At 43.6% G+C, this 17,873-nt stretch overlaps 1 protein-coding gene across 1 annotated transcript in view; it reads left to right on the top strand.

Annotated features, from left to right (window-relative positions):
* GSAP (gamma-secretase activating protein) overlaps window positions 1-17,873 on the top strand; it is a 764,805-nt gene that overhangs the window by 584,634 nt on the left and 162,298 nt on the right. The gene's annotated exons all lie outside the window — the stretch shown is intronic.

The raw sequence follows: 17,873 nt of genomic DNA, 5'->3' as shown, positions 1-17,873 counted from the left end.
TCAGTAGTACAACAATCACATCAATTAATATATTATTAAAAATGTAATTTACTTTTTTATTTTGAGCCTATGGCTACCACATTTAGGTGGCTGAATGTTTTTGAACTTTTATTTTGTGGCATATACTTGTAATAAAACAAATAACCATCGCACCAGCTTTCGAAGGCCACACCTATTGAATTTGAGAACGATTATTTATTTCTTACTGTTTATGTTCACACATGGCAGTACACTCAGTAGAGCTGTATTGAAATGCACACAAAAAAATAGCAATCCACATTCACACCCATAGCATGTCCGCTGTATATTTTAGAGCAGTCCTGCTTCTACTGGATTGGGGAATCAACTATTGTGGTTGAGGAACTGACCAATCAGAAAGGTTGTGTCTAAAGATGGTCTTCATATGACCATCAGGTTGGATCTTTAGTTTCTTGTTGATGCTATTGCAGACTGAGGATTCACTATGTTCCTGTACAGTGGGTGCAACATGCTTCGAAAGCGGGAATAGTAAAATCTGCCTTTCACCACCACATGGACAGTTGATGCTGTCTGCATAGTGGAGAAACTAAAAGGTGATGGGTGGACTGTTTAAAATAAATGCAGTCTCTGGCTGCAATGTAGCCCATCGTTATGTGGCCACCATACCATCTCAGAGAGGAACCAGCCTCTGCAGTTCTCCAGAAAGAACAGTGTACCCCGATCTGCCAGACCACGTACTGGGCACAGTGAACCATCACAAGCTCAGGGTAGTCAACATGCAGAGAATAGATACTGCATGTTCATATCCACTTTATTATTTTTAACTTATTGCAGAACTGTTGTGCTTCTGTGCAAAGGAGTGATTTAAATTGATTGTTGATGACAGTGGGTTCAGATTTGAGGCATCATGGTTGTGTCAGGAAAAAGTTGGTATTTCCACTGAAAGATGCATGTGATAAGCATTCTCTTGAATACGACATGTGGTGGTGCAACGTCAAATGAAGCCATTGTTTTAATGATCAATGTATAGTTCAGTTGAAGTTATATCCCAACCTAGAGCATGCAATCAGCACACAGTCTCGGTGGTAAATACTTACTTAATATGTTGCAGACATTGAAAGGTGTTTATTCTTCTATATTTCTTCTGACTTTTGTACTATAACATATGTATTGATAGACCAGAGCTACTAATTAAGGTCAGAAGTGTCACTGGTGTGTACCCTCTCTTTCCAATTAATAGTGTAGCACTCTTACACTTTTGGGAACACCTACTAACTGTATTTAAGCCTACCCATGACACCTTGGCCTTATTTAGAACATGTATTTTGTACACTAAATACACATTTTCTAAGCCATGGCAGATGTATTGCAAGTGTTTTTAACCACTGAAACACAAAGCTAGTTTTACATGGATATTTTAAGGCATTGTCTGGCCACTCGCGATCCACAGAGATTTTGTCATATAGAGATCATTGTAATGTATATGTCCGGTATTCCAACATTTTGATAATTTCTATCATGCTTGCATTGTTATAAACCTTCTAAATATCAAAGTAGTGCCCAGAGTGTATGCATTTGTTTTAAAAGATCTTAGTTTTTAAGCTCTAGTGCATGGTGGATATAAGTGCTTATTCTAGAGATTAGTTTTCACTGACCTTGTATGGTTTTAATAAAGCATCTGGCAATCTTAGTTTGGGTTTTAGATTGCATGAAGGCAATTTTACTGTCCTGTAAAGAGATTTATTGTCTTCTACTTGGGAGCTCAGAACTTTCACTTTGCTTTTAACATTATTCCATTGGTAGGCCCAATATTGTTCTCACAATTGTAGACTTAGAACTGTGTTGTGTAGTCTTTGCCACTGCACAGACTGCTGTATGCACTTGTTACTGTGTCTTTTAAGGTTTAAGTATATAATATATATCCGGGAGACTTTCTTCAAAGTCAAGCTAGCATTTGGTTCTTAATTTCTTGTATGCAGGTAAAATTGTGTCGTTGCAAAAACAGTTTTCATACATTTGGGTTCTTGTTTTGTAGCAAGTAATAGCTCAGTCCTTGTTGCATTGAGCTTAGAACAGTTTTGATGACTTTATTCAACTTCACAGTCTCCCAGTATTTTAATCTTGCAGTGTACTGCAGATGTTGAAGCTTAGGTTGTAACTGGCATTATCCCAATTCCAGTCGACGTGTAAAAGCTGGGGGAAGGAGTTTATGTGCTCCCTTGTTTGGCTAGATGTCTGTACTAGAAGCTTGCACTGAAACCAGTAAGTCAGCCTAAAACTCAACACCTTTTAAGCAAAGTTCCCAGATCCCGTTTGCCAGACACTTGTAGGGATGGAAGTTGAGTAGTTAGTAATTTCAAGGGTGTACATGTTCAATGGACATCGTATTGTTAGTCTATGAATTTTAACCTCGTTCTTAGTGACTGGTTTGTGTAACTACCAAACATTCATTTTGGATTTTACATATTTGTCGTCTCAAGCTGCATTAGAGTTTCATGCATTGATATTTTCCTCCCTCCGTCTGCTCAAGAGTGGACCCAGATGCATCACATTATTCTGGCATTTATGCTACATTTGCATGTGTGTATATATATATATATATATATATATATATATATATATATATATATATATATATATATATATATATATATATATATATATATATATATATATATTCAGTCCAATACCCTTTCGAAGAAAAGGTGCTGACACATGCTCAGTGCAAAAGACAGGATTTATTTACAAAAAGGATTTCAATCAAGGCAGTCCTGTTTTTGCAGTGAAACGCTTGGCAGACGTGTTTCAGCCTGTGCGGCTTTCCTCAGTGCCCGCTTCACTGCTGTTACCATTCTGCCCGGGGCTCGTTGTTAAAACCATTGAGGTCCTCACTCATTGGAGCAAAGAGCTTTGGCCCCTCCTCTGTCATGGATGCTGGATACTCTGATCCGCCTCTCAGACATACGATAGTGTCCCATTGCTGGCAACGTAGGCACTGGTCCTCCGGAATTGTTAGTAGGGTGCACGTTGGTATCTCCCTCCTCTGCCACCTTAAAGCAGCATACTGCTGCTTCTTCTCTCCCCGCCAGAATCCAGACTCAGGTGAGTGTTATAGACCTTTTGGGGGGCTGTCCACACCATACCACTGCATATATATATATATCCGATTCAAGCTCCTGCTACGTCTCCTTTGGATTGCTGGCGCCACAGTTGTGGAACTCACTGCCGCTCACACTCCGGGGAGCCACCAGTCTACTTGCCTTTAGGAAAGGCCTCAAAACTTGGCTGTTTACCCAGTAGGCCGTCCTGTTGTTATCTCTTTCTGTTTCTTGTCTTTTTTTTTTTACTGTGTTATGTTATTGTGCTGTAGTTCTCCTTACTTAAAGCGCCGGGACACTCTTTTTGAGTAGCCGTGCGCTATACAAAAATAAATATAACATAACAAATATAACATAACAAAAGCATTCCATGAAAAGAGAAAGCCACAGGTACAGACCACTCCACAGTGCTGCAAATGCAATATAAAGGTTGTTTATTGTCTCCTTGTCGCCAGCATGACACGTTTCGGCTACGTCACGGTAGCCTTGATCACATGCCCGACAGAACCAATAACAGTGTTTAAATAAGGTGCACAATTAACACGAAGGGGGCATACACATCCATAAATATCGAAGACACACAATGCATACAAAATATCCTGTTGGAAAACAGATCCAGTTTTAACAAATATGATAAAAAATAACCATTATCACAGATGCTATATTAACTGGAGCTTACAGCATACCATCTTTAAATAAGATTGATAATCTATGTTTACACGGGATCATAAAAAGGCAAACACTATTTATATCATAAACTTCATGATCATACCGGTGCCAGAATCAGCATTAAAGGTCTACAGGATAAAAATAATTTCTGTGGTGCCGTATGAGATTGTCATTTACCTACTGCCCCTAGGTATTATTAAAGTGCAAGTGCTAAGATACATAATCAATTCGTGCAAACACGCGTGCAAAGTGCAAAGTGCAATGTCAGCCATGACAAAGAGACAGATCCCTGCCTTAATTATAATTCATTGGTCACTGGCTGATTAATCAAAAGGGGGGAGGCAAAAGCGAATTTAAAACATGTTAAGCCTATTAAGAGGTTTACATGTAATAATCAAATAATTAAACCAATCATCTACCAACACCAAACTATAAAGTAGGAATTTTAGACTCATGGAATGATAACTCTAAATCAGAAATAAAAGGGAAAGACGGACTTATGGCATAGTGCCAATTTCATCCCAACATTTCAGTTCTAAAATACTGTATATCATTCTTTACTGCTCAAAACTACAATATCTCTGCGGAAAGGAGCACCACCATCAGCTGGAGACAAACTAATCCCTGGCTGAGTGAGGCTGAGAGTTCCAACTGCTGGAACACTGACAGCGCAACGTTCGAAATGCACGTGAGCCCGCAATAACATCCTTACGACCTACTCAAGGTAAAAGAAAAAGTAAAAATTGAGCCAGAACTAGAACTCCACTGTTGAACTTACTTAAAGGCTAAAAGCAATGTCGCATTACAAAACTACCTGCCCCACAATTCACCATGGACGTTGGAAATAGGACACGCCCTTGAGGGAGGCACTGTTTCAAATAAAAGCAATCACAGTTAATGTGAGTCATTTGTGAAGTTCGTGGCAGCCCAGGAAGAAGAGGCTTAGGGCCTCGAAACGCGTCGGCAAGGAGAATATGTGAGGATGTAAATGCGGACAGCAAGACAGAGCCGGAGGGCGGGATGTTGCTGTGTGCCCTCTCACTGCTTCAGGGCGTTTGATGAAAAAAAAATATATATATATATATATATATTACCAAAGTTTGCTTCAGAGACGAGTCCGCACTCCCAGGCAAGGTAGGTAACAACCTTTATTTGTAAAACCAAGCAGCTTCCCATCCCATTTCTTGTGTCCTTTAGCCTGACGCGTTTCAGGGAATTCTTTCCCCTTCCTCTGAAGCTAGCGTGAGCAACTTTGATTTTCATATGGCTGCCATGTCCCCTGCGTGCTGTTTATATTCCAATTGGCCTCTGGTGTGCCATTTCGCTGCATCAGCATTCTCTCGCTCCATCAGCATTCCCAGTGCACGCTGGGACTTGCAGTAATTTACATACATTTTTGTTGCCCTCCGGTGGGTTGAAATGCTCACGACGTTTTCAGGACGAAATGTGGCAGCACTCCATTGAGCCTCCGAATGAGACTATGCTTGTTATTCAAAATTCCCTGCCACGCAGATCACGGAAGGAATTTTCCCCCATGCAGACCCCTCGTGTTCACTGGGGAGGTGCGTAGACTCCACGGCCTGGAGCCGCCGTGAATTTGTATTACCAAAGTTTGCTTCAGAGACGCGTCCGCACTTCCAGGCAAGGTAGGTAACAACCTTTATTTGTAAAACCAAGTAGCTTCCCATCCAGTTTCTTGTGTCCTTTAGCCTGACGCGTTTCGGGGAATTCTTTCCCCTTCCTCTGAGGCTACCTTTTTGGTGGGTGAGGGTTATTTTAAGAAAATATATTGTTTTCCCTAAGGAAACTTAACATTTTTCTAGGTAATACTTGTAGCAATCACTGGAAGGATGGCTTTTTCCTGAGAGAAGGTTTCCCATGAATGAAGGGTGGACTTCCCTTGTTTTTTCATAATTTCCTAAGGAGGTTGAGTCCACTACTACTTCTTTCTCCCTCTTTTGTTCTTTAAGTTTAGTTTTGACAATGCAATTAAGGAATAAATGACATGGGACTAAAATAGACACAGATAATTCCAATAAAGCTCAAGGTTATGTCAGAAGGAAAATCATATTACGTCGCTACACTGGAAGGGTGGGACTTGATAGATGGCTAATAAAGGGCATCGCTGAGGGAGACGTGGTACAGAGAAACTGCCCAAATAATGACTCGTGATTGTTGATGGTGCCATACTGGATTCCTAGCTCCTGGTTGGAACTCAGCATGCGGTTGACCTCAGATCTATTATCACACAGTCTCACAATTGCAAACTACATTGCTGTGACTGAAGGTGACAGTCTTGAACCAGACCCAGTTGAAATCCTGAGCCTGTGAACTGCAGATGGTTGGTCTGCTGTGAGACTAATCTGTGGAATCGGAGTTTTAATGGTTCTTGATAGCCTTATGGACACATATAAGAGGGTGATTCTGGGTGGTTTAAGGTGACCTAGGGCTATTGCATTTTTTGTCCTGCTGTGCCACAAAGCATTTAACAGTAGTTTTCAATAGATGTGTGGTTGGCCTGGATGTGGTAAATAGTAGAATAATAATGTCCCCATCCATATGTTGTCTCCAAGAAGACTGCAGAACCATGCAAAAGAATCACTGAGCGAATGGCATACTTCTACGTTTTATTTCTTCCAGTAACAATCTTTCAGAAGCGGAGAAACTATTATGTTATATATATGTTGTTAGAATCGACAAAAAATGATTAAATGTCAAGGCGACAGGCACTAGGTACATTGTGGTGTCAGAAAGCTTGAAACATGTCACACAGTGGAGTGGGGTGAAGAAAAATGGCACAAGGGAAATTTGATTGGTTACTGTGCACACAAGAGGAGTGATTGTGTTTTGAATTTTCTATCTTCTATTTAATCTGAACATACATGCGCAATAGCATGATGATGGGTGAATTATGAATGAATCTCCTTCCACAGAATGTAACTGGCCTTGGGGCTAAAATTGAAAAAGGGATTGTAATTCAGTTCCTGCAACAACTCAAATGCGACCTGGTGCTGCTTCAGGAGACTCACATGGTGAGAACAGAACATTACATTTTAGGGAGAAAAGGGTACATTTTATTGGCTAACATGGTCTACTCAAGAAGGTTCATGGGTGTTGCAATATTCATTAGCAAGCCGCTATAATTGCGGTGCGGATGGCTATGTAATGTTTTTTGGTAAATGGAATCTGCAACTGTATTCAGTGTAACCATCCCCCTGCCCCCCCGCCAACCCCAAACCGAGAGGCCTATTTTGACAGTGATTGGCCCCTTGGTGATGGGAGGAGATTTTAACTACGTCATAGATCCTTAGATGGGTAAGCCAGGTGATTAGACTAGGTCTGCTACACACTCCATAGCACTAACAACCTTATGAATATGATGGTGCTTAAAGTTGTTTAAAGAAACACTATAACACTGACAGACAATATTGAGTCCAATTAGGTGTACATGGCATCCTATCCAGGATAGATTGGCTAATGATGCCAGACAAGTGGTTGTTGTCGATAAGATTAGTTGGATTGTTGGGCCAAGGGATATATCTAATCACTCCAATCACCATTGTAATTAGTTTTGGGAGATGAGAATAGGGACCAAAAATTAGCTGTTTGGGAAGTCACTGGTATTTTTCTCATAATTCTCTTAAATCAGAGAACCAAATTTGTCTTAGCAGAAAATGAAGGTGCTGTAGCTTCAAAGGTAGTGACATGGAAGACCTGCAAGACAATTTTACACATGGAAGGCATTTCACATTTGTCCTTTAAAAAAGAAGCAGCTGCCATGATTCTTCTGTGAGCTGAGACACAAGTCTCGATGTTGAAAGCAAAGTTGCAACATCACTTGTTGACAATTTCTTGAGATGAGACTGGCTCAAGAATTTACATAAAGAGTTAGTCACAGGTTGGTGAAAGCTCACTATCTCAGAGTTAAGAGACAAATATACAAATCTGGTAATAAAGGCAGTAAATGTATAGCTTGGTTTACCAGACAACATGAGGTCTCTAGATGGACTGAAGAGGCAGTGGATTCTATGTTCTCAGTTCATATTAAGAAGCAAATGAAGCAGTGGAATTCAGGAATGACCGTGGAAGGTTATTTATTGCTCTCAATCATGGTCAGCTAATGTGAATTTTGAATAGTTTTCAGAGGTCTGAGATGTTGATAGGTCAATATTGAAAGAAGCGTTGATGCTTCATGAAACTGTGACGGCCATCAGCCATCATCAATCTAGTAGAGTTCTTAGCCCAAATGGGTTACTGATTGAACTGTTTAAAGGTCTTTCCAGTAAATATAATCCCCAACTATTAGCGATATGAATCACGCAGTAATTGTGTTGCTAAATAAGGAAGTGAAGGCTAAAGCCCAACGCTCATCTTATCAATCAAAGTCATTTCTTAATATAGAAACAAAAATAATAGTCTAAAGTATGGTGAACAGTCTGCTATTGTGCTTCCATTACTGATACATCAGAATTAGTCCAGCTTCATACCGAACTGAGTTGCCAGATTAAACTCGGGTCTCCTTCATTATGGCCTGTACTGTGCTGGCTCTCTGGTAGACCTTCATGACTTATGGTCCCTCGAAGCAGAGGATGCATTGATTTCATAAAAGTGACACTTCTAGTCTAAGCCACTGAAACAAGGGGCACAGACCCAAACTTTATATGATAGATTCCCCATACTTTATAATATTCCAACGTCAACAGTTGGAGCAAGTCTTCTTTTCATCCAGAAAATATGCCCTGAGAAAAGGAACTAGGCAGGGATGCCCTCTTTCTCTTTGCGCTCGCAGTGTGCTAGAAGTTTATGCTAAATAAAGCACTTTCATACGTCACTATTAACTGGTATAAATCTATTCTTTTCCAGCTGCTGGATTAGGCTGGTAACATCGCTGAAGATACATCTAGTAATGTGAGAGAATGAGGATTGTTTTATCTTGGAATAGAGTTTAAGGAAAAAAATGTATGTTTTATGAATGCAACCTTTACTGAAGAGATTTAAAGATAATGCAACATGTTGGTGTAATTGCCTCTGTTGATGTCAGGCAGGAGTATACTTTTTAAAATTATATCACCAACTTTTTTCATGTTATGCAAAACACACCATTCTGGATATCGGAAGTCTTCTTGCTTTAGACTAATGTCTTGTGATCACTATTATGGGAGTCTAAACATCCCTCCATTGCCTTGATAAAACTAGTCTGTTTGACATATGGAGGAGGAATTGCTTTGCCAGACCAGAGGGGGCATTATTTGGTGTCTCACCTAATAGTTGGATATGAGTAGGCCTACTCGCTCTTGGCAGAACACCCCCTTATATGATACAGACTAGCAATGGGTGCCAAAACACATGCACATTTCCTATATATTTGGAAAATATCTACTGAGTTCTATAGAGATCTTCGTATAGGAGATGCCCTAAAAAGATTGGGCAATGGTAAAGGATCAAACTCCACTAGAAGCAGAGGATTTAAGGAACAATATAAGAAAAGGTAGTCTCCATGACATATAGAACTATAAGTAACTTATCTGACACTGTGCAAGGAATGAAGGAGAAATGCACTGAGAACTTAGAGCAGATTGATGTTACAGATTTGTAGAGAACCCACAGAAGCTTTCCATTCAAGCCTTGTTCAGATAAAAACTTCTACTAGATGCTATCCTATATCGGTGGACCATGGATTTGAAAAGTTCTCCTATATGCTTAAAATGTTGATTGCAACCAGGCACTGTTTCCCCATGTTATACTCAAGTGTTCGATTTATTTATTTTTTTACTTTATTTTGCATTTCGGTTTACATAAAGCAGTACAGTAGGACGAGTGTAATCATTTGGAAAGTATAGAGCAAACATAATACATACTGTCGTGCGCTCAATCAATGTCATGGTATGACCGTACGTTACATAAACCAAGCCTTTCAGCTCCCCTCATGTTCTCTGTGGTAATAGCCCATATCCCCTTTTTACATAAACAATGCTCATCACCATGACATGTACATATATAAACTGTAGGAACATCAAAAAATAGGTTTAGTATCCTGTGTATTTGACTATTGTCATGCACATTGGAACAGTCTAACCCACCCCGGCTGGGACTATGCCCTGTTCCTTTTGCATGGGGGGGGTCTCTTGTTGCTCCTCGCCCAGGTAGGACCTGAAAGGACCCCATATATCTTTCGGTCTGGAGGTGGGTGGAATTGTTGATGCGTATAGGTCACTGTTTGTGGAACAAGAAGCCATGCTCTTTAACCATCCCTTCACCAAAGGTGCATATCTGCCACCCCAATGAATGGAGACTTCCCTTTTGGCCAGTAGCAAACAAATGGCAACAAATCTGCAAGTTGCTAGGGGGAACTGCACTACATACCCCAGCAGGGCAATTTCGGGCAAGCGAATCATTGGCACCTTAACCATGCCACTCACTATCTTATTATCTTATGGAGTTCTACCCAGAATGTATGTATACGTGGACAGGTGCAGGCGAGGTGGGCAAAGTCAGCATGTGGAGCATTACACCTCGCGCAGTGGTGTGTTATGGTGGGAGTCTGGATGGTGTAATATAAATCCAACGAAAAAACTTAAACTGGATCAATTTGTGGCGGCTATTAAGGGAAATATTTTTCATAACTGCACAGCAAGCTGCCCACTGTTCGTCGGTTATTGGATTACCCAAGTCAGTCTCCCAAGCACTGCATATTTTGTCATCGTTAATCGGTATGATAGTAGCACATGCCTTGTAGAGCTGAGATACAAGATGTATCCCTCTCTCGCTGCCTATTGCTGTCGTTGGCGGGGGGAAGGATGGAGGTTCTAAAGGATAATCAGGGAGTGTAGCTTGATGGGCGGAACAGAGCCTCAGAAGGGTGAATCTGTCCATGAACATGGTGTCGGAAACAGAGACTCATTATCGGGATCAAAAATATGGCCATCTGGAAACAAATCGCCCAACTTCACAATGCTGAATTTAGCACAGGTCTTCTGTACGAGCTTTTCGCGAGTAATAGGAAACCATTTAGCTTTCGGGAGTGGGAGAGCAGAATAGTAAAGCAATGGCGTGTGTGTGATGCGTCGTAACTTCTTCCATGCCCAACTATTGGTGGATGCAGGCTGATTTTCTTTGGTGTCTCTGGGGACTCCCTCGGGTAATCCGGCCGCTAATGTGTCCGCAAGAACTAGGTCAGACTCCGGCCGGAGGTAGGGAATCCTAGCGTCCGGATGGTACCATGTCTGCATGAAACTGCGCTTTGCAGCTAGATAGTACAGTTGTAAGTCAGGGACTCCGTACCCTCCTCTATCGCGGGAAAGTGTCGTAAAGTGTTCGATTCAATACCTTTTAGTTAACAGTTCATGAAGAACTAATTAGAGCCTAAAAAAACAAATACAGTTTACCTTGACTATGGCATTGCTTGACATCTAAGAGACAATTCATCTTCCAAAACACAAAATGATCCTCTGACCGCTCGGATTGATGGTGGCACAAAAGGTATTGTACAGGAGTCAGGAAATCACACTGAGTCAACCATGCTATCACAGAGGAAAATTATGGATTGGTATATGACTGAGGAACATTCCCTCTGTAGAAGTCGTGGTCGCCTGAAAAAATATTTGGCACATGGAGGGAATGTTACAGGATGAACTACTGTTTGAAGCAAAGCCATGTTCTACTGCATGACTTGGTTACCATGCCTTTGTGATCTGCTGTATTGTCTTCTATCTCTTTATGCATAACTGAGATGCTGCCCTGTAAACTTAATTGGAACCTTCCCCTTTAAATTCTCACTTCTCAGAATTGTGCGCACTTTTACAATATGGTTTGTCCTAACTAACCGATAAAACATGTTTTTAAAAGTTACCTAGTCAGTGGTTCTGTTTGAGTCCTCAAAGTGTAATGCGTTTGTTTTGTGTCGCTTCTGGTTGACATATTTTGCAGTGGAATCTGGTGAGCAGATCCCCTGGTCTTTTAATTGTTGTCTACCATGATGCATGTCTCCTAGTAAGAGCTTTTTATATTCTCAATCACTGTTTTATTTGTGAACAATACCCTGTAGTATGGCCACAGAAACTAAATATATTTTGTTATTGGATTTGCACTTTGAGATTTTAGCCTTTGCTTCGATTTTGAGTGGTTTGGTACACAATCAGACAACTGTGGCAGACTACAGCGGTGGGCAGGCTACTTGCGCGTTCCTACGCTAACTGCATTTAATTTTAAACTTGCACAACCCAGCTGACTAAGAGCTGTGTTGCGTACTCTGTGTGTGTGTTGTTAAAATTGTTCTTATGCTGATTAAAAGCATCGCGCCTGCATTTTGAAATTGAATATTGGCACATTGATTCCAGCTCACCTCTATCTTTTTCGCTCCCGACCCCGGTCCGCCCGGCTGTGTGCCGTTTGAGCGGAGGGTCAGCCCATGAGCGACACTTCCTGCCTGGTGCTGCTCCCCTTCCGCCCTGCCTCTCCACCGTGCAGGTCAGTGGTCTAGTGGCTGCAGTATCTTTGTGCATATCTTGCTTCCTGTTCCACCCCGCGACCAGACAACTGTGGCAGACTACAGCGGTAGGCAGGCTACTTGGGCGTTCCTACGCTAACTGCATTTAATTTTAAACTTGCACAACCCAGCTGACTAAGAGCTGTGTTGCGCACTCTGTGTGTGTGTTTTTAAAATTGTTCTTATGCTGATTAAAAGCATCGCGCCTGCATTTTGAAATTGAATATTGGCACATTCATTCCAGCTCACCTCTATCTTTTTCGCTCCCGACCCCAGTCCGCCCCGGCTGTGTGCCGTTTGAGCGGAGGGTCAGCCCATGAGCGACTCTTCCTGCCTGGTGCTGCTCCACTTCCGCCCTGCCTCTCCACCGTGCAGGTCAGCGGTCTAGTGGCTCACGGCAGTTGACATAAATGACGACCTGGAGCAAGCGCAGCGGACGAGCGCAGCGGGAGCGCCGACTTCGCGCCGAAGTCGCGCATAAGTCAAGCCCGTCTGCGCCCGTCCGCGGCCGGCCGGGGCTAGGGGCACGTCACTCTGCCCAATGTATCACCTATTCCCCCGCTGAACTCCGCTGCTTCCAGGGCTCATGGCCTTTAGCCGCCACTACCTGTTCCCGCATCTCTTCCCTTGGTCTATCTTCTGCTCTTTCTTCCGCCATCCCTCCCCTTCATCACATTTCCCCTAACCCATCTGGGGGAGATGTCAACCTTGGATCCACTAAAGCCCTTTCGGCCTACTATTTGAATACCCGGTCCGCAGTAGCCCATTCGCACGAATTGTCGGTACTGCTGGACCTTCACGCACCAGACCTTTTTTTTCTAACAGAAACCTGGTTTTGCGATGACTCCCTCCCTGTCCTATTGGCCACCCTCCCAGCCCCATATTATGCTCTACGCGCGGATTGCCCCGACGGTAGGGCTGGGGGTGGTGTAGCGGTCATCGCCCGAGCTGACTTCCCTTTTCAAAGTCTCTCTCTGCCAGATATTGCCACCACGGAGTACCTGGCTATCCGTACCACTTCCATTACCCTCCCTCTCACCTGCGTACTTATTTATCGTCCCCCCAAATCCCCGTTATTGTTTCTCCCCAGTTTTCTGGAAGTATTGGCCACGATCACGGTCAATAACTCCTCCATTTTGCTTTTGGGTGACTTCAACTTCTGGCCTTCAGACCCCGCAGAATGCCCTTCCTCAAAAGAATTTTCGGACACCCTTCAGTCTCTCAATTTTGTATCCCATGTTCACTCCCCTACCCATGTCAAAGGACATACCTTAGACCAGATCTGGTCCTTGAATTGTCCCGTAAAGTCCCTATCCATCTCACCCTGCACGTGGTCGGTCCATCATCTGATCTCATTTGCCCTTCCCACCAACCCCCCGGTCAAGCCCTACTCCCTAAAAATGTCTGGGTCCGTGCTTGGGGGCGAGTAGACCCCGACAATCTATCCGCCGTACTCACCGCTTCCTACCCCCGCCTACAAGGTTTATCCACTCTCTCCCAGGTCACGTCCATTGATCAGTGGCTCACCTCAGGTTGCGACTCCATTGCTCTCCTGAAGCGGGTCACCTCAAAGCGGGAGAAGGATGCTAACCTGTGGTTCAATGAGGACCTCAAGACCATCAAATTAGCGGTACGCAGAGCGGAGCGTGCCTGGAGGAGAAACTACTGTCCCTTACTTCGATTGGAGTTCACTAACATCTTGACCCACTATAAAAATTCCATCTTGGCGAAATCAGCCTATTTCTCCTCCAAAGTTCTCGCTGCGGAGAACCAATCGAGGGAAATCTTCTCGATTGTGCATAACCTGGCATTCTCCGACAGAACTACTCTGAAGCCCACCCCTTCCCAGGAACTCTGTCACTCCCTTAATAACTTCTTCATCCAGAAAATCGCCACCATCAAAGCCAACATTCCTCCCCCTTCTCCTACCTTTGTGGATCCGCAGTGTCCTCCCCCCAAGGGACAACTTGACGCCCTCCCTCCCTTGACCAAGGAGTCCCTGACTTCAATAATCCCTCTAGTCAAATCCGGCTCCCCTAGACCCTTGCCCTTCCCACATCCTCCGTCACATCTTTTCCTCTTGTCCAGACCCCCCCCTTCACTTCCTCAATAGCTCTCTCTCTCAGGGTGTTGTACCCACCCCACTTAAAACAGCAGTTATTGTCCCTATCCTGAAGAAGCCGGGCGCGGACCCCTCGGTCCCCGCCAACTATCGCCCCATTTCCCTCCTGCCATTCTTGGCTAAAGTGCTCGAGCGCCATGTCACCTGCGCTTTGAGCTCTTTTGTGGAGACGTATGGGGTCTTAGCCCCCCGCCAGGCCGGTTTCCGCCCCGCACACTCTACGGAGTCCGTAGTACTTTCGGTCCTTGACAACCTCAGGGAGGGAATGGATACTAACCAGACCCAGGCCTTGGTCCTCCTCGATCTCTCAGCCGCCTTTGACACGGTTGATCATACCATCTTACTTTCCCGTGTCAAGGCGGCGGGGATCGGGGGTACCGCCCTGGTATGGTTGTCCTCCTTCCTGAGGGACCGCACCCAGGCGGTCCGCCTGGGTGATTTTTCTGCGGACTTCCGGAAAGTCCAGTGCGGGGTCCCCCAAGGTTCCTCCCTTTCACCCCTTTTGTTTAACCTTTACATCGCCCCTCTTATTTTCTCACTACAGCAAATGGAGGTCTCCGTATATAATTATGCGGATGACCTCCAACTCGTCTTTAATCTGTCTTCTTCCCTTTCTTCTGTCCTTAATTTTCAATCTATTATGATTCATATCCGAGACTAGATGAACCACAACCATCTGAAACTCAACCCAGACAAGACTGAGCTGGTGTTGACGGGTGGTTCATCCAGTCCCTGGTCTTCTCTGTTTTGGCCCCCTTCCCTAGGCTCTCCACCTATCCCCTCCACCTCAGTAAAAACATTAGGCATCAAACTCAATTCCCAGCTCACCCTTCACTCCCAGGTTAGTTCGGTGGTGTCTTCCTCTTTTCTCTCACTGCGCACTATACGCAAGGTGTCTCGTTTCTTTTCTCTTGACGCCCTGAAACTGATCACCCTGGCAATGGTCATCTCCCGCCTGGATTACGGCAACGCCCTATATGCTAGTATACCTGCATATAGCTTAAGGCGGTTGCAGCAGATCCAGAACCAGGCGGCGCGCCTGGTGTTCAAATTGCCAAAGTCCCACCACGTCACTCCCCTCCTCAAGTCTTTACATTGGCTCCCAGTTCGTGAACGTGTCCAGTTTAAGCTTGCTTCCATCACCTTTCAAGCTCGACTGGGCACGGCACCGGCTTTTATCTCATCGGAGATAATTCCCTATGTTCCTACCAGGGAACTACGCTCATCCACTCAATCCCTTCTCACAATCCCGCGGTTCCGGAGGAAGAAATGGGGAGGATCGAAATTTGCGACTCTTGCTCCACTCTTTTGGAATTCCCTGCCTCCCGAGCTTAGAGCCTTAACTCTCTATCCGCAATTCCGGAAACAGCTCAAAGCTCATCTGTTTACCAAAGTCATCAATTAGTCCACCAGCAGTCCCGATTCTTCTAAACTTAGTTTCCGCCACTCCCGCCCTGATATCTGCCAGTTGCAGCGCCATGAAACCGCCGGTGAACGTGCGCTTTATAAATAATTTTAAATTCAAATTTAAATTCAAATACAATCGTACCACGTGTTGTGCTTAATAGCATTACTCCGTATTCTAGACACCACTATTATTTCTGATCTAAGCTTCCAAGAATTCCAGCTTTGTTTATCTTTGTATCCGAAATCTTACAGTGAAAAATTAAATAACATCTCAGGAACAGGTGATTTGGCTTGGCGCTATACCATGTGGAAATTGGTTCTGTGCAGCCTACATTAATGATTATCAATATATCATGGACCATTGAGGTGCCCAATATGGCCATGTGGTAATAAAACTGCATAGGTAAATGGAGAAGAACGCTGGTATTTTCCTCTGCATTTTTCAATACTTGAACAACTTTGCAAGAGGCAAAGGGAGACCTTTCCAAACCTTAAAAGAAAATTTTACCTTGTTTACACATGTTATCGCAGAACAATCGTCATAAATATCCTATAAAACCATGCTATTAGATTCTGATGATCTCTTCTGTCTGCACCTTTTAAAAATTGGCACTAATGCAATCGTTAGTCTTGGAATAACTGGATATAAAACTAGCACTCTCAATGCAATAGGTCTCACATTTATGAGCATTTGAGCTTTTGGCATTGTAAATGACAATGCCTTTTATTTATGTGTTGGTTTTAAAACAGATAAATAAAAGGTATTGTCAGGTTACAATGCCAATAGCTTAAACTCTCGCAAATGAAAGACCTATTGCATTGCAAATGCTTGATATAAAATGTTTAAAAAGCGTTAGGAGAGAGGGTGTCCTGCCTGCAACAGCAGGCAGGACAACGCTGTTTGAAAAAGTAGTGCTTGGAGGCTCTAATTAAAGCCTACGGAGCAACAACACATGTAACAAGGTGTCACCATGGGAGATTACAAAATGAGAGACTACTAAGCCTTTTGGCTATGTCAACCGGTTAAGCCACAGTTTACAGTGGACAATGACACAAGCCAATGGAAAATGTGGGCGGAGCTTCAAGTCCCTACCTCAATACAGTATGCCTCGCCGAGTAGCGCATGTGCTCCCCAAGCTTGACCTAAAAACTAGTAATGCAGAAAATCTTAGCAGAAGTGTATCACTTAAAGACAATATGGCCTGACTGAGAAGTGGACACAACGACAAACTCCTCATGTGGTTTTCCCATTCACAGTGGTTCTGTGCTTCTGATGAATGTCCTTTATCTCGTGGTCTGGCAGGTGGTCCTGTGGCATTCCCACAACAGTGCCTATTCAAAAGGCACCACAATGGGAGGGCCCAAGCCTGTTTCTGCACGGCATGGACTGTGAAGTCCATGCCATGCAGGAAAGAAGGTGCATGCAGACAGGGAGGCACACCATGTGCCCCCCTGCTTGCATCCCCTGGCCCTCCTTTGTTTCTTCACCGCTGCACTTTTAATGGAAGGCTCACCACCATGAAAAGTGTGGTGGTCAGGAAACTCGGAATATGCTTAGCCGCAGCAGCCCCGCCAAACATATTGCGACCTCACCTTGCTGCAACACCACCAAGGGATCACGGATTCCCGGCGGTTGCAGCGGTCCTTTGGCAGTCCGACTGCCAAAATTGTAATAGGGCAGGTGGACCGCTGGTGCGACTGTGCCTGCACTGCCACCGTGGCTATGGCAGTCCATAGTCATTATAACACCCTAAGTGTCTAGCTGAACCCTCTTAAGCTCACTTTTAAAATATTTGTACTTGATTCTACAGTAATCCAGAGCGATCTGAGATTCAAAAGAAGAACCGCTTACTTGTAATGCATGCTTTAAAATCGTATGATTCTGCATACCACAATCCTGTAAGCTGACCCTCCTATTAGCACTGGCTCAGATGTGGAGGGGTGGGGTGCTAAAACAAATTATCTGGCCTTCTATATTAAAGTAAGAACAATGCATAGTAGTCAATAAAGTGCCCACAGTCACCAGTAGACTTCATACTTTTTTTTTCTATCAATACATTGAGTACCTATAAATCTTTACAGTTTCATGGTTACGAAAAACACATACATGTTC

This window comes from Lissotriton vulgaris, chromosome 1_1 (assembly GCF_964263255.1).
Source record: "Lissotriton vulgaris chromosome 1_1, aLisVul1.2, whole genome shotgun sequence".
Taxonomy (NCBI): domain Eukaryota; kingdom Metazoa; phylum Chordata; class Amphibia; order Caudata; family Salamandridae; genus Lissotriton; species Lissotriton vulgaris.
Note: the sequence above shows the minus strand (reverse complement) of the source record. Positions and strands in the feature narration are given on the sequence as shown.